The sequence below is a fragment of the Nematostella vectensis genome, chromosome 6 (assembly GCF_932526225.1).
Source record: "Nematostella vectensis chromosome 6, jaNemVect1.1, whole genome shotgun sequence".
Taxonomy (NCBI): Eukaryota; Metazoa; Cnidaria; class Anthozoa; order Actiniaria; family Edwardsiidae; genus Nematostella; species Nematostella vectensis.
The window spans coordinates 11801006-11822652 of record NC_064039.1 but is presented as its reverse complement, the minus strand read 5'-3'; the positions used below and the strand labels follow the sequence as shown (position 1 = coordinate 11822652).

Sequence of the window (21647 nt, the reverse complement as noted above, 5' to 3'; positions counted from 1 at the left end):
ACAGTTATTTAGCAAAAGTAAGAAATAGAGGTTTTTTTTTAAAGGCCTGTTGTCTTGTTCTTTCTTCTGTTTGAAAGCAACAGAGAGCAGCATGAAGCTGTTATCAATCATTAAAGGGCACATAACATACTTACATAATGTAGAGGAGATGCACTTCAGGTGGGAACCTAGATTTTAGTCCCTCGTTAGTGTTTAGTTATTGTTTATCATTAAAAAAAGCAATGGTTTATTCGCAAGGAAACTGATTCGCCATAAAGACTGATACGTTATTGGCGATATTTGATTGAAAATATCTTGGTCACTGGATGCTTTGTGTGACTCGGCGTTGAGTGGGAGCATAAAATGTCGGTTTGCTTGGCCTGCATGCATAGGATAAGCCTCTATCTACGTAAGCCATCACTATGTTGTTCAAATATGTCATATTGTTCGGTTCGGGACACGAAATGTTGCTATGCGTGATGTGTTTTGATATGCACTTGAAAGTGAAGGACATTGCAGAAAATCAGTTCACGCGCAAAAAAAGATGTTAACTAAACTCGCGTTAGATGGCAGAGAAGGGCGTGAGAAAGTATCTGATATGTGTTATTGAACAAGAAGAAATCGGCTCATTGCTTTTTATTTCGTTTTTTAATTGATTTGAAATAGTGTCCGGTATACGTGTTTTGTTTTTAACGTCAGAGATAAGCTGTTTTAACAGCTTATACTTAAAAGTATTCAAGACACGGATTATTGGGATAAGCCGAGGGGGGGGGGGGGTCTCACAAGGGGCATCACAAGACATGCGCTTTTTCACAAGTGAACAGCATCAAAGCATAAAATCCTTGATATGGAAATCGAAGATTATGATTTTAAAATAATTATATTGATAGAACATTTCTGAAGTACCCTTTTCGATACACACCATGTCCGACGTCAAAACATTGCTAGCAGCCACCGTGTCACACATATCTTTGTGACCAACACCCCACGTACAACGTCAAAACCCTTTGTAACCAAAACCCCACCTATAACGTCAAACGCCTTTGTAACAAAAAACCCACATATAACGTCAAACCCCTTTGTAACCAATACCCCGTGTCACACATCATACCCCTTTGTAACCAACACCCCATGTCACACATTAAAACCCTTTGTAACCAACACCCCTTGTCACACATCAAACCCCTTTGTAACCAACACCCCATGTCACACATCATACCCCTTTGTAACCAACACCCAATGTCACACATCAAACCCCTTTGTAACCAACACCCCATGTCACACATCATACCCCTTTGTAACCAACACCCCATGTCACACATCAAACCCCTTTGTAACTAATACCCCGTGTCACACATCAAACCCCTTTGTAACCAACACCCAGTGTCACACATCAAACCCCTTTGTAACCAACACCCAGTGTCACACATCATACCCCTTTGTAACCAACACCCCATGTCACACATCAAACCCCTTTGTAACCAACACCCCTTGTCACACATCAAACCTCTTTGTAACCAACACCCCTTGTCACACATCAAACCCCTTTGTAACCAACACCCAATGTCACACATCAAACCCCTTTGTAACCAACACCCCGTGTCACACATCAAACCCCTTTGTAACCAACACCCCATGTCACACATCAAACCCCTTTGTAACCAACACCCCGTGTCACACATCAAACCCCTTTGTAACCAACACCCAGTGTCACACACCAAACCCCTTTGTAACCAACACCCCATGTCACGTCAAACCCCTTTGTAACCAACACCCAGTGTCACACACCATACCCCTTTGTAACCAACACCCCTTGTCACACATCAAACCCCTTTGTAACCAACACCCCATGTCACACATCAAACCCCTTTGTAACCAACACCCCACGTCACACATCATACCCCTTTGTAACCAACACCCAGTGTCACACATCAAACCCCTTTGTAACCAACACCCCATGTCACACATTAAACCCCTTTGTAACCAACACCCCATGTCACACATCAAACCCCTTTGTAACCAACACCCCATGTCACACACCAAACTCCTTTGTAACCAACACCCCATGCCACACATCAAACCCCTTTGTAACCAACACCCAGTGTCACACATCAAACCCCTTTGTAACCAACACCCCGTGTCACACATCAAACCCCTTTGTAACCAACACCCCATGTCACACATCAAACCCCTTTGTAACCAACACCCAATGTCACACATCAAACCCCTTTGTAACCAACACCCCATGTCACACATCAAACCCCTTTGTAACCAACACCCCGTGTCACACATCAAACCCCTTTGTAACCAACACCCCATGTCACACATCAAACCCCTTTGTAACCAACACCCCATGTCACACATCATACCCCTTTGTAACCAACACCCCTTGTCACACATCAAACCCCTTTGTAACCAACACCCCATGTCACACACCAAACCCCTTTGTAACCAACACCCCTTGTCACACATCAAACCCCTTTGTAACCAACACCCCATGTCACACATCAAACCCCTTTGTAACCAACACCCCTTGTCACACATCAAACCCCTTTGTAACCAACACCCAGTGTCACACATCATACCCCTTTGTAATCAACACCCCATGTCACACATCATACCCTTTTGTAACCAACACCCAGTGTCACACATCAAACCCCTTTGTAACCAACACCCCGTGTCACACATCAAACCCCGTTGTAACCAACACCCCATGTCACACATCAAACCCCTTTGTAACCAACACCTTGTGTCACACATCAAACCCCTTTGTAACCAACACCCAGTGTCACACACCAAACCCCTTTGTAACCAACACCCCATGTCACGTCAAACCCCTTTGTAACCAACACCCAGTGTCACACACCATACCCCTTTGTAACCAACACCCCTTGTCACACATCAAACCCCTTTGTAACCAACACCCCATGTCACACATCAAACCCCTTTGTAACCAACACCCCACGTCACACATCATACCCCTTTGTAACCAACACCCAGTGTCACACATCAAACCCCTTTGTAACCAACACCCCATGTCACACATTAAACCCCTTTGTAACCAACACCCCATGTCACACATCAAACCCCTTTGTAACCAACACCCCATGTCACACATCAAACCCCTTTGTAACCAACACCCCATGTTACACATCATACCCCTTTGTAACCAGCACCCCATGTCACACATGAAACCCCTTTGTAACCAACACCCCATGTCACACATCAAACCCCTTTGTAACCAACACCCCTTGTCACACATCAAACCCCTTTGTAACCAACACCCCATGTCACACACCAAACTCCTTTATAACCAACACCCAGTGTCACACATCAAACCCCTTTGAAACCAACACCCCTTGTCACACATCAAACCCCTTTGTAACTAATACCCCGTGTCACACATCAAACCCCTTTGTAACCAACACCCAGTGTCACACATCAAACCCCTTTGTAACCAACACCCCATGTCACACATCAAACCCCTTTGTAACCAACACCCCATGTCACACATCAAACCCCTTTGTAACCAACACCCCATGTCACACATCAAACCCCTTTGTAACCAGCACCCCTTGTCACACATCAAACCCCTTTGTAACCAACACCCCTTGTCACACATCATACCCCTTTGTAACCAACACCCAGTGTCACACATCAAACCCCTTTGTAACCAACACCCAGTGTCACACATCAAACCCCTTTGTAACCAACACCCCATGTCACACATCAAACCCCTTTGTAACCAACACCCCATGTTACACATCATACCCCTTTGTAACCAACACCCCATGTCACACATCAAACCCCTTTGTAACCAACACCCCATGTCACACATCAAACCCCTTTGTAACCAACACCCCATGTCACACATCATACCACTTTGTAACCAACACCCCTTGTCACACATCAAACCCCTTTGTAACCAACACCCCTTGTCACACATCATACCCCTTTGTAACCAACACCCCGTGTCACACACCAAACTCCTTTATAACCAACACCCCATGTCACACATCAAACCCCTTTGTAACCAACACCCCTTGTCACACATCAAACCCCTTTGTAACCAACACCCCTTGTCACACATCATACCCCTTTGTAACCAACACCCCATGTCACACATCAAACCCCTTTGTAACCAACATCCCATGTCACACATCAAACCCCTTTGTAACCAACACCCCTTGTCACACATCAAACCCCTTTGTAATCAACACCCCATGTCACACATCAAACCCCTTTGTAACCAACACCCTGTGTCACACAACATACCCCTTTATAACCAACACCCCATGTCACACATCAAACCCCTTTGTAACCAACACCCCATGTCACACATCAAACCCCTTTGTAACCAACACCCCTTGTCACACATCAAACCCCTTTGAAACCAACACCCCTTGTCACACATCAAACCCCTTTGTAACCAACACCCCATGTCACACATCATACCCCTTTGTAACCAACACCCCATGTCACACATCAAACCCCTTTGTAACCAACACCCCATGTCACGTCAAACCCCTTTGTAACCAACACCCCATGTCACACATCAAACCCCTTTGTAACCAACACCCCATGTCACACTCAAACCCCTTTGTAACCAACACCCCTTGTCACACATCAAACCCCTTTGTAACCAACACCCCATGTCACACATGAAACCCCTTTGTAACCAACACCCCATGTCACACATCAAACCCCTTTGTAACCAACACCCCATGTCACACAACATACACCTTTGTAACCAACACCCCTTGTCACACATCAAACCCCTTTGTAACCAACACCCCGTGTCACACATCAAACCCCTTTGTAACCAACACCCAATGTTACACAACATACACCTTTGTAACCAACACCCCTTGTCACACATCAAACCCCTTTGTAACCAACACCCCACGTCACACATCATACCCCTTTGTAACCAACACCCCATGTCACACATCATACCCCTTTGTAACCAACACCCAATGTCACACATCAAACCCCTTTGTAATCAACACCCCATGTCACACATCAAACCCCTTTGTAACCAGCACCCAATGTCACACAACATACACCTTTGTAACCAACACCCCTTGTCACACATCAAACCCCTTTGTAACCAACACCCCACGTCACACATCATACCCCTTTGTAACCAACACCCCATGTCACGTCAAACCCCTTTGTAACCAACACCCCATGTCACACATCAAACCCCTTTGTAACCAACACCCCATGTCACACATTAAAACCCTTTGTAACCAACACCCCTTGTCACACATCAAACCCCTTTGTAACCAACACCCCTTGTCACACATCAAACCCCTTTGTAACCAACACCCCTTGTCACACATCAAACCCCTTTGTAACCAACACCCCATGTCACACACCAAACTCCTTTGTAACCAGCACCCAGTGTCACACATCAAACCCCTTTGTAACCAACACCCAGTGTCACACATCAAACCCCTTTGTAACCAACACCCCATGTCACGTCAAACCCCTTTGTAACCAACACCCCATGTCACACATCAAACCCCTTTGTAACCAACACCCCATGTCACACATCAAACCCCTTTGTAACCAACACCCCATGTCACACATTAAAACCCTTTGTAACCAACACCCAGTGTCACACATCAAACCCCTTTGTAACCAACACCCAGTGTCACACATCAAACCCCTTTTTAACCAACACCCCGTGTCACACATAAAACCCCTTTGTAACCAACACCCAATGTTACACAACATACACCTTTGTAACCAACACCCCTTGTCACACATCAAACCCCTTTGTAACCAACACCCCACGTCACACATCATACCCCTTTGTAACCAACACCCCATGTCACACATCATACCCCTTTGTAACCAACACCCAATGTCACACATCATACCCCTTTGTAACCAATACCCCGTGTCACACATCAAACCCCTTTGTAACCAACACCCCTTGTCACACATCAAACCCCTTTGTAATCAACACCCCATGTCACACATCAAACCCCTTTGTAACCAACACCCCATGTCACACATCAAACCCCTTTGTAACCAACACCCCATGTCACACATCAAACCCCTTTGTAACCAACACCCCGTGTCACACATCAAACCCCTTTGTAACCAACACCCAATGTTACACAACATACACCTTTGTAACCAACACCCCTTGTCACACATCAAACCCCTTTGTAACCAACACCCCACGTCACACATCATACCCCTTTGTAACCAACACCCCATGTCACACATCATACCCCTTTGTAACCAACACCCAATGTCACACATCATACCCCTTTGTAACCAATACCCCGTGTCACACATCAAACCCCTTTGTAACCAACACCCCTTGTCACACATCAAACCCCTTTGTAATCAACACCCCATGTCACACATCAAACCCCTTTGTAACCAACACCCCATGTCACACATCAAACCCCTTTGTAATCAACACCCCATGTCACACATCAAACCCCTTTGTAACCAGCACCCAATGTCACACAACATACACCTTTGTAACCAACACCCCTTGTCACACATCAAACCCCTTTGTAACCAACACCCCACGTCACACATCATACCCCTTTGTAACCAACACCCCATGTCACGTCAAACCCCTTTGTAACCAACACCCCATGTCACACATCAAACCCCTTTGTAACCAACACCCCATGTCACACATTAAAACCCTTTGTAACCAACACCCCTTGTCACACATCAAACCCCTTTGTAACCAACACCCCTTGTCACACATCAAACCCCTTTGTAACCAACACCCCTTGTCACACATCAAACCCCTTTGTAACCAACACCCCATGTCACACACCAAACTCCTTTGTAACCAGCACCCAGTGTCACACATCAAACCCCTTTGTAACCAACACCCAGTGTCACACATCAAACCCCTTTGTAACCAACACCCCATGTCACGTCAAACCCTTTTGTAACCAACACCCCATGTCACACATCAAACCCCTTTGTAACCAACACCCCATGTCACACATTAAAACCCTTTGTAACCAACACCCAGTGTCACACATCAAACCCCTTTGTAACCAACACCCCATGTCACACACCAAACCCCTTTGTAACCAACACCCCACGTCACACATCAAACCCCTTTGTAACCAACACCCCATGTCACACATCAAACCCCTTTGTAACCAACACCCCTTGTCACACATCAAACCCCTTTGTAACCAACACCCCATGTCACACATCATACCACTTTGTAACCAATACCCCGTGTCACACATCAAACCCCTTTGTAACCAACACCCCTTGTCACACATCAAACCCCTTTGTAATCAACACCCCATGTCACACATCAAACCCCTTTGTAACCAACACCCCATGTCACACATCAAACCCCTTTGTAATCAACACCCCATGTCACACATCAAACCCCTTTGTAACCAGCACCCAATGTCACACAACATACACCTTTGTAACCAACACCCCTTGTCACACATCAAACCCCTTTGTAACCAACACCCCACGTCACACATCATACCCCTTTGTAACCAACACCCCATGTCACGTCAAACCCCTTTGTAACCAACACCCCATGTCACACATCAAACCCCTTTGTAACCAACACCCCATGTCACACATTAAAACCCTTTGTAACCAACACCCCTTGTCACACATCAAACCCCTTTGTAACCAACACCCCTTGTCACACATCAAACCCCTTTGTAACCAACACCCCTTGTCACACATCAAACCCCTTTGTAACCAACACCCCATGTCACACACCAAACTCCTTTGTAACCAGCACCCAGTGTCACACATCAAACCCCTTTGTAACCAACACCCAGTGTCACACATCAAACCCCTTTGTAACCAACACCCCATGTCACGTCAAACCCTTTTGTAACCAACACCCCATGTCACACATCAAACCCCTTTGTAACCAACACCCCATGTCACACATTAAAACCCTTTGTAACCAACACCCAGTGTCACACATCAAACCCCTTTGTAACCAACACCCCATGTCACACACCAAACCCCTTTGTAACCAACACCCCACGTCACACATCAAACCCCTTTGTAACCAACACCCCATGTCACACATCAAACCCCTTTGTAACCAACACCCCTTGTCACACATCAAACCCCTTTGTAACCAACACCCCATGTCACACATCATACCACTTTGTAACCAACACCCCATGTCACACATCATACCCCTTTGTAACCAACACCCCATGTCACACATCATACCCCTTTGTAACCAACACCCCATGTCACACATGAAACCCCTTTGTAACCAACACCCCATGTCACACATCAAACCCCTTTGTAACCAACACCCCGTGTCACACATCAAACCCCTTTGTAACCAACACCCCATGTCACACATCAAACCCCTTTGTAACCAACACCCCATGTCACACATCATACCCCTTTGTAACCAACACCCAGTGTCACACATCAAACCCCTTTGTAACCAACACCCAGTGTCATACATCAAACCCCTTTGTAACCAACACCCCATGTCACACTCAAACCCCTTTGTAACCAACACCCCATGTCACACATCAAACCCCTTTGTAACCAACACCCCATGTCACACATCAAACCCCTTTGTAACCAACACCCCATGTCACACATCAAACCCCTTTGTAACCAGCACCCAGTGTCACACATCAAACCCCTTTGTAACTAATACCCCGTGTCACACATCAAACCCCTTTGTAACCAACACCCCATGTCACACATCAAACCCCTTTGTAACCAACACCCCATGTCACACATCAAACCCCTTTGTAACCAACACCCCGTGTCACACATCAAACCCCTTTGTAACCAACACCCCTTGTCACACATCAAACCCCTTTGTAACCAACACCCCTTGTCACACATCAAACCCCTTTGTAACCAACACCCCGTGTCACACATCAAACCCCTATGTAACCAATACCCCATGTCACACATCAAACCCCTTTGTAACTAATACCCCGTGTCACACATCAAACCCCTTTGTAACCAACACCCAGTGTCACACATCAAACCCCTTTGTAACCAACACCCAGTGTCACACATCAAACCCCTTTGTAACCAACACCCAGTGTCACACATCAAACCCCTTTGTAACCAACACCCCATGTCACACATCAAACCCCTTTGTAACCAACACCCCATGTCACACATCAAACCCCTTTGTAACCAACACCCCATGTCACACATCAAACCCCTTTGTAACCAACACCCCATGTCACACATCAAACCCCTTTGTAACCAACACCCAGTGTCACACATCAAACCCCTTTGTAACCAACACCCCATGTCACACTCAAACCCCTTTGTAACCAACACCCCATGTCACACATCAAACCCCTTTGTAACCAACACCCCTTGTCACACATCAAACCCCTTTGTAACCAACACCCCATGTCACACACCAAACTCCTTTATAACCAACACCCAGTGTCACACATCAAACCCCTTTGTAACCAACACCCCATGTCACACATCATACCCCTTTGTAACCAACACCCCATGTCACACATCAAACCCCTTTGTAACCAACACCCCATGTCACACATCAAACCCCTTTGTAACCAACACCCAGTGTCACACATCAAACCCCTTTGTAACCAACACCCCATGTCACGTCAAACCCCTTTGTAACCAACACCCAGTGTCACACATCAAACCCCTTTGTAACCAACACCCCATGTCACACATCAAACCCCTTTGTAACCAACACCCCATGTCACACATCAAACCCCTTTGTAACCAACACCCCTTGTCACACATCAAACCCCTTTGTAACCAACACCCCATGCCACACATCAAACCTCTTTATAACCAACACCCAGTGTCACACGTCAAACCCCTTTGTAACCAACACCCCATGTTACACATCATACCCCTTTGTAACCAACACCCCATGTCACACATGAAACCCCTTTGTAACCAACACCCCATGTCACACATCAAACCCCTTTGTAACCAACACCCCTTGTCACACATCAAACCCCTTTGTAACCAACACCCCATGTCACACACCAAACTCCTTTATAACCAACACCCAGTGTCACACATCAAACCCCTTTGTAACCAACACCCCATGTCACACACCAAACTCCTTTATAACCAACACCCAGTGTCACACATCAAACCCCTTTGTAACCAACACCCCATGTCACACATCAAACCCCTTTGTAACCAACACCCCATGTCACACATCAAACCCCTTTGTAACCAACACCCAGTGTCACACATCAAACCCCTTTGTAACCAACACCCCTTGTCACTTATCAAACCCCTTTGTAACCAACACCCAGTGTCACACATCAAACCCCTTTGTAACCAACACCCCATGTCACACATCAAACCCCTTTGTAACCAACACCCCATGTCACACATCAAACCCCTTTGTAACCAACACCCCATGTCACACATCAAACCCCTTTGTAACCAACACCCAGTGTCACACATCAAACCCCTTTGTAACCAACACCCCATGTCACACATCAAACCCCTTTGTAACCAACACCCCATGTTACACATCATACCCCTTTGTAACCAACACCCCATGTCACACATCAAACCCCTTTGTAACCAACACCCCATGTCACACATCAAACCCCTTTGTAACCAACACCCCATGTCACACATCATACCACTTTGTAACCAACACCCCTTGTCACACATCAAACCCCTTTGTAACCAACACCCCATGTCACACATCAAACCCCTTTGTAACCAACACCCCATGTCACACATCAAACCCCTTTGTAACCAACACCCAGTGTCACACATCAAACCCCTTTGTAACCAACACCCCATGTCACACATCAAACCCCTTTGTAACCAACACCCCATGTTACACATCATACCCCTTTGTAACCAACACCCCATGTCACACATCAAACCCCTTTGTAACCAACACCCCATGTCACACATCAAACCCCTTTGTAACCAACACCCCATGTCACACATCATACCACTTTGTAACCAACACCCCTTGTCACACATCAAACCCCTTTGTAACCAACACCCCTTGTCACACATCATACCCCTTTGTAACCAACACCCCGTGTCACACACCAAACTCCTTTATAACCAACACCCCATGTCACACATCAAACCCCTTTGTAACCAACACCCCTTGTCACACATCAAACCCCTTTGTAACCAACACCCCTTGTCACACATCATACCCCTTTGTAACCAACACCCCATGTCACACATCAAACCCCTTTGTAACCAACATCCCATGTCACACATCAAACCCCTTTGTAACCAACACCCCTTGTCACACATCAAACCCCTTTGTAATCAACACCCCATGTCACACATCAAACCCCTTTGTAACCAACACCCTGTGTCACACAACATACCCCTTTATAACCAACACCCCATGTCACACATCAAACCCCTTTGTAACCAACACCCCATGTCACACATCAAACCCCTTTGTAACCAACACCCCTTGTCACACATCAAACCCCTTTGAAACCAACACCCCTTGTCACACATCAAACCCCTTTGTAACCAACACCCCATGTCACACATCATACCCCTTTGTAACCAACACCCCATGTCACACATCAAACCCCTTTGTAACCAACACCCCATGTCACGTCAAACCCCTTTGTAACCAACACCCCTTGTCACACATCAAACCCCTTTGTAACCAACACCCCATGTCACACTCAAACCCCTTTGTAACCAACACCCCTTGTCACACATCAAACCCCTTTGTAACCAACACCCCATGTCACACATGAAACCCCTTTGTAACCAACACCCCATGTCACACATCAAACCCCTTTGTAACCAACACCCCATGTCACACAACATACACCTTTGTAACCAACACCCCTTGTCACACATCAAACCCCTTTGTAACCAACACCCCGTGTCACACATCAAACCCCTTTGTAACCAACACCCAATGTTACACAACATACACCTTTGTAACCAACACCCCTTGTCACACATCAAACCCCTTTGTAACCAACACCCCACGTCACACATCATACCCCTTTGTAACCAACACCCCATGTCACACATCATACCCCTTTGTAACCAACACCCAATGTCACACATCATACCCCTTTGTAACCAACACCCCATGTCACACATCAAACCCCTTTGTAACCAACACCCCATGTCACACATCAAACCCCTTTGTAACCAACACCCCATGTCACACATCAAACCCCTTTGTAACCAACACCCCATGTCACTCATCAAACCCCTTTGTAATCAACACCCCATGTCACACATCAAACCCCTTTGTAACCAGCACCCAATGTCACACAACATACACCTTTGTAACCAACACCCCTTGTCACACATCAAACCCCTTTGTAACCAACACCCCACGTCACACATCATACCCCTTTGTAACCAACACCCCATGTCACACATCATACCCCTTTGTAACCAACACCCCATGTCACACATCAAACCCCTTTGTAACCAATACCCCGTGTCACACATCAAACCCCTTTGTAACCAACATCCCATGTCACACATCAAACCCCTTTGTAATCAACACCCCATGTCACACATCAAACCCCTTTGTAACCAACACCCCATGTCACACATCAAACCCCTTTGTAATCAACACCCCATGTCACACATCAAACCCCTTTGTAACCAGCACCCAATGTCACACAACATACCCCTTTGTAACCAACACCCCATGTCACACATCAAACCCTTTTGTAACCAACACCCCACGTCACACATCATACCCCTTTGTAACCAACACCCCATGTCACGTCAAACCCCTTTGTAACCAACACCCCTTGTCACACATCAAACCCCTTTGTAACCAACACCCCATGTCACACACCAAACTCCTTTGTAACCAACACCCCATGTCACACATCATACCACTTTGTAACCAACACCCCTTGTCACACATCAAACCCCTTTGTAACCAACACCCCTTGTCACACATCATACCCCTTTGTAACCAACACCCCGTGTCACACACCAAACTCCTTTATAACCAACACCCCATGTCACACATCAAACCCCTTTGTAACCAACACCCCTTGTCACACATCAAACCCCTTTGTAACCAACACCCCTTGTCACACATCATACCCCTTTGTAACCAACACCCCATGTCACACATCAAACCCCTTTGTAACCAACATCCCATGTCACACATCAAACCCCTTTGTAACCAACACCCCTTGTCACACATCAAACCCCTTTGTAATCAACACCCCATGTCACACATCAAACCCCTTTGTAACCAACACCCTGTGTCACACAACATACCCCTTTATAACCAACACCCCATGTCACACATCAAACCCCTTTGTAACCAACACCCCATGTCACACATCAAACCCCTTTGTAACCAACACCCCTTGTCACACATCAAACCCCTTTGAAACCAACACCCCTTGTCACACATCAAACCCCTTTGTAACCAACACCCCATGTCACACATCATACCCCTTTGTAACCAACACCCCATGTCACACATCAAACCCCTTTGTAACCAACACCCCATGTCACGTCAAACCCCTTTGTAACCAACACCCCTTGTCACACATCAAACCCCTTTGTAACCAACACCCCATGTCACACTCAAACCCCTTTGTAACCAACACCCCTTGTCACACATCAAACCCCTTTGTAACCAACACCCCATGTCACACATGAAACCCCTTTGTAACCAACACCCCATGTCACACATCAAACCCCTTTGTAACCAACACCCCATGTCACACAACATACACCTTTGTAACCAACACCCCTTGTCACACATCAAACCCCTTTGTAACCAACACCCCGTGTCACACATCAAACCCCTTTGTAACCAACACCCAATGTTACACAACATACACCTTTGTAACCAACACCCCTTGTCACACATCAAACCCCTTTGTAACCAACACCCCACGTCACACATCATACCCCTTTGTAACCAACACCCCATGTCACACATCATACCCCTTTGTAACCAACACCCAATGTCACACATCATACCCCTTTGTAACCAACACCCCATGTCACACATCAAACCCCTTTGTAACCAACACCCCATGTCACACATCAAACCCCTTTGTAACCAACACCCCATGTCACACATCAAACCCCTTTGTAACCAACACCCCATGTCACTCATCAAACCCCTTTGTAATCAACACCCCATGTCACACATCAAACCCCTTTGTAACCAGCACCCAATGTCACACAACATACACCTTTGTAACCAACACCCCTTGTCACACATCAAACCCCTTTGTAACCAACACCCCACGTCACACATCATACCCCTTTGTAACCAACACCCCATGTCACACATCATACCCCTTTGTAACCAACACCCCATGTCACACATCAAACCCCTTTGTAACCAATACCCCGTGTCACACATCAAACCCCTTTGTAACCAACATCCCATGTCACACATCAAACCCCTTTGTAATCAACACCCCATGTCACACATCAAACCCCTTTGTAACCAACACCCCATGTCACACATCAAACCCCTTTGTAATCAACACCCCATGTCACACATCAAACCCCTTTGTAACCAGCACCCAATGTCACACAACATACCCCTTTGTAACCAACACCCCATGTCACACATCAAACCCTTTTGTAACCAACACCCCACGTCACACATCATACCCCTTTGTAACCAACACCCCATGTCACGTCAAACCCCTTTGTAACCAACACCCCTTGTCACACATCAAACCCCTTTGTAACCAACACCCCATGTCACACACCAAACTCCTTTGTAACCAGCACCCAGTGTCACACATCAAACCCCTTTGTAACCAACACCCCATGTCACACATCAAACCCCTTTGTAACCAACACCCCATGTCACGTCAAACCCCTTTGTAACCAGCACCCAGTGTCACACATCAAACCCCTTTGTAACCAACACCCCATGTCACACATCAAACCCCTTTGTAACCAACACCCCATGTCACACATCAAACCCCTTTGAAACCAACACCCCTTGTCACACACCAAACTCCTTTATAACCAACACCCCATGTCACACATCATACCCCTTTGTAACCAACACCCCATGTCACACATCAAACCCCTTTGTAACCAACACCCCATGTCACGTCAAACCCCTTTGTAACCAACACCCCATGTCACACATCAAACCCCTTTGTAACCAACACCCCATGTCACACATTAAAACCCTTTGTAACCAACACCCAGTGTCACACATCAAACCCCTTTGTAACCAACACCCCATGTCACACACCAAACCCCTTTGTAACCAACACCCCGTGTCACACATCAAACCCCTTTGTAACCAACACCCCATGTCACACATCAAACCCCTTTGTAACCAACACCCCTTGTCACACATCAAACCCCTTTGTAACCAACACCCCACGTCACACATCATACCCCTTTGTAACCAACACCCCATGTCACGTCAAACCCCTTTGTAACCAACACCCCATGTCACACATCAAACCCCTTTGTAACCAACACCCCATGTCACACATTAAAACCCTTTGTAACCAACACCCCTTGTCACACATCAAACCCCTTTGTAACCAACACCCCTTGTCACACATCAAACCCCTTTGTAACCAACACCCCTTGTCACACATCAAACCCCTTTGTAACCAACACCCCATGTCACACACCAAACTCCTTTGTAACCAGCACCCAGTGTCACACATCAAACCCCTTTGTAACCAACACCCCATGTCACACATCAAACCCCTTTGTAACCAACACCCCATGTCACGTCAAACCCCTTTGTAACCAGCACCCAGTGTCACACATCAAACCCCTTTGTAACCAACACCCCATGTCACACATCAAACCCCTTTGTAACCAACACCCCATGTCACACATCAAACCCCTTTGAAACCAACACCCCTTGTCACACACCAAACTCCTTTATAACCAACACCCCATGTCACACATCATACCCCTTTGTAACCAACACCCCATGTCACACATCAAACCCCTTTGTAACCAACACCCCATGTCACGTCAAACCCCTTTGTAACCAACACCCCATGTCACACATCAAACCCCTTTGTAACCAACACCCCATGTCACACATTAAAACCCTTTGTAACCAACACCCAGTGTCACACATCAAACCCCTTTGTAACCAACACCCCATGTCACACACCAAACCCCTTTGTAACCAACACCCCGTGTCACACATCAAACCCCTTTGTAACCAACACCCCATGTCACACATCAAACCCCTTTGTAACCAACACCCCTTGTCACACATCAAACCCCTTTGTAACCAACACCCCATGTCACACATCATACCACTTTGTAACCAACACCCCATGTCACACATCATACCCCTTTGTAACCAACACCCCATGTCACACATCATACCCCTTTGTAACCAACACCCCATGTCACACATGAAACCCCTTTGTAACCAACACCCCATGTCACACATCAAACCCCTTTGTAACCAACACCCCGTGTCACACATCAAACCCCTTTGTAACCAACACCCCATGTCACACATCAAACCCCTTTGTAACCAACACCCCATGTCACACATCATACCCCTTTGTAACCAACACCCCATGTCACACATCAAACCCCTTTGTAACCAACACCCCATGTCACACAACATACCCTTTATAACCAACACGCATGTCACACAGTAAAATCCTTTGTTATCAACACGCCATGTCACACATCAAAACCCTTTGTAACCAACACCCCATGTCACACATCAAACCCCTTTGTAACCAACACCCCACGTCACACATCAAACCCCTTTGTAACCAACACCCCATGTCACACATCAAACCCCTTTGTAACCAACACCCAGTGTCACACATCAAACCCCTTTGTAACCAACACCCAGTGTCACACATCAAACCCCTTTGTAACCAACACCCCATGTCACACATCAAACCCCTTTGTAACCAACACCCCATGTCACACATCAAACCCCTTTGTAACCAACACCCCATGTCACACATCAAACCCCTTTGTAACCAACACCCCATGTCACACATCAAACCCCTTTGTAACCAACACCCAGTGTCACACATCAAACCCCTTTGTAACCAACACCCCATGTCACACATCATACCCCTTTGTAACCAACACCCCATGTCACACATCAAACCCCTTTGTAACCAACACCCCATGTCACACATCAAACCCCTTTGTAACCAACACCCCATGTCACACATCAAACCCCTTTGTAACCAACACCCCATGTCACACATCAAACCCCTTTGTAACCAACACCCAGTGTCACACATCAAACCCCTTTGTAACCAACACCCCATGTCACACATCAAACCCCTTTGTAACCAACACCCCATGTCACACATCAAACCCCTTTGTAACCAACACCCAGTGTCACACATCATACCCCTTTGTAACCAACACCCAATGTCACACATCAAACCCCTTTGTAACCAACACCCCATGTCACACATCAAACCCCTTTGTAACCAACACCCCATGTCACACATCATACCACTTTGTAACCAACACCCCATGTCACACATCAAACTCCTTTGTAACCAACACCCCATGTCACACATCAAACCCCTTTGTAACCAACACCCCATGCCACACATCAAACCCCTTTGTAACCAACACCCCATGTCACACATCAAACCCCTTTGTAACCAACACCCAGTGTCACACATGAAACCCCTTTGTAACCAACACCCCATGTCACACATCAAACCCCTTTGTAACCAACACCCCATGTCACACATCAAACCCCTTTGTAACCAACACCCAGTGTCACACATCATACCCCTTTGTAACCAACACCCCATGTCACACATCAAACTCCTTTGTAACCAACACCCCATGTCACACATCAAACCCCTTTGTAACCAACACCCCATGTCACACATCAAACCCCTTTGTAACCAACACCCCATGTCACACATCATACCCCTTTGTAACCAACACCCCATGTCACACATCAAACCCCTTTGTAACCAACACCCCATGTCACACAACATACCCTTTATAACCAACACGCATGTCACACAGTAAAATCCTTTGTTATCAACACGCCATGTCACACATCAAAACCCTTTGTAACCAACACCCCATGTCACACATCAAACCCCTTTGTAACCAACACCCCACGTCACACATCAAACCCCTTTGTAACCAACACCCCATGTCACACATCAAACCCCTTTGTAACCAACACCCAGTGTCACACATCAAACCCCTTTGTAACCAACACCCAGTGTCACACATCAAACCCCTTTGTAACCAACACCCCATGTCACACATCAAACCCCTTTGTAACCAACACCCCATGTCACACATCAAACCCCTTTGTAACCAACACCCCATGTCACACATCAAACCCCTTTGTAACCAACACCCCATGTCACACATCAAACCCCTTTGTAACCAACACCCAGTGTCACACATCAAACCCCTTTGTAACCAACACCCCATGTCACACATCATACCCCTTTGTAACCAACACCCCATGTCACACATCAAACCCCTTTGTAACCAACACCCCATGTCACACATCAAACCCCTTTGTAACCAACACCCCATGTCACACATCAAACCCCTTTGTAACCAACACCCCATGTCACACATCAAACCCCTTTGTAACCAACACCCAGTGTCACACATCAAACCCCTTTGTAACCAACACCCCATGTCACACATCAAACCCCTTTGTAACCAACACCCCATGTCACACATCAAACCCCTTTGTAACCAACACCCAGTGTCACACATCATACCCCTTTGTAACCAACACCCAATGTCACACATCAAACCCCTTTGTAACCAACACCCCATGTCACACATCAAACCCCTTTGTAACCAACACCCCATGTCACACATCATACCACTTTGTAACCAACACCCCATGTCACACATCAAACTCCTTTGTAACCAACACCCCATGTCACACATCAAACCCCTTTGTAACCAACACCCCATGCCACACATCAAACCCCTTTGTAACCAACACCCCATGTCACACATCAAACCCCTTTGTAACCAACACCCAGTGTCACACATGAAACCCCTTTGTAACCAACACCCCATGTCACACATCAAACCCCTTTGTAACCAACACCCCATGTCACACATCAAACCCCTTTGTAACCAACACCCAGTGTCACACATCATACCCCTTTGTAACCAACACCCCATGTCACACATCAAACTCCTTTGTAACCAACACCCCATGTCACACATCAAACCCCTTTGTAACCAACACCCCATGTCACACATCAAACCCCTTTGTAACCAACACCCCATGTCACACATCATACCACTTTGTAACCAACACCCCATGTCACACATCAAACTCCTTTGTAACCAACACCCCATGTCACACATCAAACCCCTTTGTAACCAACACCCCATGCCACACATCAAACCCCTTTGTAACCAACACCCCATGTCACACATCAAACCCCTTTGTAACCAACACCCCATGTTACACATCATACCCCTTTATAACCAACACCCCATGTCACACATCATACCCCTTTGTAACCAACACCCCATGTCACACATCATACCCCTTTGTAACCAACACCCCATGTCACACATCAAACCCCTTTGTAACCAACACCCCATGTCACACAGACAGACAGACAGACAGATTTTATTTATTGGTCCCTTGAAACAGTAAAGTTACATCGGTTAGTGACCAAAAAATTTTAAAAAAAGGTAAAATAGTACGTATATAAGACGTACAACAGCTATTATATGATTGTTCTTAGTTTTAGTTTACATTGTATTTCCTTTCTTTCATTTTTTCTTTTTCTAAATCTTTTCTGATTGTTTTTAGTTACTACTTAGTTTTACATTGTATTTTCTTTTTTCTTTTTTTCTTCCCTTTTTCCCCTTTCCTTTTTTTTATTTTTATTTGTATTTGTATTTTTTTTTTTTTTTTTTTTTTTTTTTTTTTTTTTTTTTTTTGCTCTGCTTACTTCAGATTTCTATTGTGCTTTAGGTTTAATTTTTCATATTAGCGTTTCCCTTAGCTTGAAACATTCGGAAATGTACCTTGCAGCTATCCCTGCTAATTGAGTTGGCGGATTTATTAGTAAATTGAAATGGCGTTTTTGTGTAATTTGATTGCGCTGCAAATTTTGGATAACTGAATTTCGTAGCTCTTTGTATGTTTGGCATTGTACTAGAAAGTTAAATTCATTTTCCACGTCATTTTTGCATGTTGGGCAAATCCGATCTTTTTCCTTTGTGTAAGGCCTCGTATGTCTGCCTTTCTCAATTTGCAATTGGTGATTACTTATTCTTAGTTTTGTTAGCGCAACTCTATGTTTCACATTAGGGATGGCTACAAGGTAATTCTCTAATTCATATTTGTTTTTAAAAGTTCTATAAGTTCTTAGTTTGTTCATTTCATTACTGTTTTTCCTTTGGTCATTGAAAATTTCCCCATGCCATTTCTGAAAATACATATCATTAAGTCGTTTAGAGAAAATATCAAGGAACAATGTAGGGTCGGTTTCATTTTGATAGAGCCACATAAACCCAAAACCCGCTTTGAAAATTATTTCTTTTGTTTTGTGGGTCCAGTAGGACACGTGAGGGTTATTTACACACTCTGTATAAACTACTTTTGAGAGGGCCTCTTCTTTTGACCGAAGGTTGGTCCAGTATTTTATGTTCCTATATGTTGCATTTATACAAAGAGGATATCTGCCTAGTTCCCCTCTGCACGCATTGTTCACAGCCGTTTTTCCAGTTCCTAGTAACATTTTACAGAATTTAAGATGTACTGATTCAAGCGGATCTCTATCATCAACACAGCTTTTATTATCGGCACCCCATACCTCGCTGCCATACAATAAAATTGGTTTGATCAGTGCATCAAACAGTTTTAATGTAAGATTAATGTCTGATCTGAAGTGAATACCGAGATCTTTCCTTAACTTAAATAAAGCTTTGAGTGCGGTTTTTTTAAGCTCCTCTTTTGCTAAGTTAAAGTTTCCTACCGCGCTGAATACTAGCCCTAGGTACTTATAAGATTTGACATTTTCCAATTGTTCCCTGTTCAAAAGGAATTGATAGTTATTCATTACTTTGCCTATGTTATTAAAAATCATCACCTTAGTTTTTGAAGTATTGACTTTTAGACTATTTTCTTCTGAGTAGATAGAAAGTCTATTTAAAAGGTCTTGCAGACCACTACTTGTTTCCGAGAAAAGTACTAAGTCGTCTGCATACAGAAGACAATTTAATTTTGTGTTGCCTAAGATGTGGGCACTTGAAGATTTCGCTAAGGTATCAGGTAAATCGCTAAGGAACAGATTAAAAAGAGTTGGACTCAACATGCATCCTTGTTTTACCCCAACCATGCATCTAAAACTTTCACTAATTGAATCCCTTATCTTCCCACACGATATATCATTGGAGTACATTGATCTTAGAACTTCGTAAAAGTTTCCACACATCATCACACATTCACACATCATACCCCTTTGTAACCAACACCCCATGTCACACATCAAACCCCTTTGTAACCAACACCCCTTGTCACACATCAAACCCCTTTGTAACCAACACCCCTTGTCACACATCAAACCCCTTTGTAAGAAAACACACCATCGCCCGCAAACTTCATTTAACAAACACCCTAAGCTTCTTTTGCGAGTAACACACTAAGACCCACACCAAACCGCTGTGTAACTAATACCCCTTTTAAAGTACGCAATTTACATATC

General features: G+C 45.3%; 1 protein-coding gene across 4 annotated transcripts in view; it reads right to left on the bottom strand.

The window, feature by feature from the left end:
* LOC116618074 overlaps positions 1-21647 on the bottom strand; it is an 87723-nt gene that overhangs the window by 5852 nt on the left and 60224 nt on the right. The gene's annotated exons all lie outside the window — the stretch shown is intronic.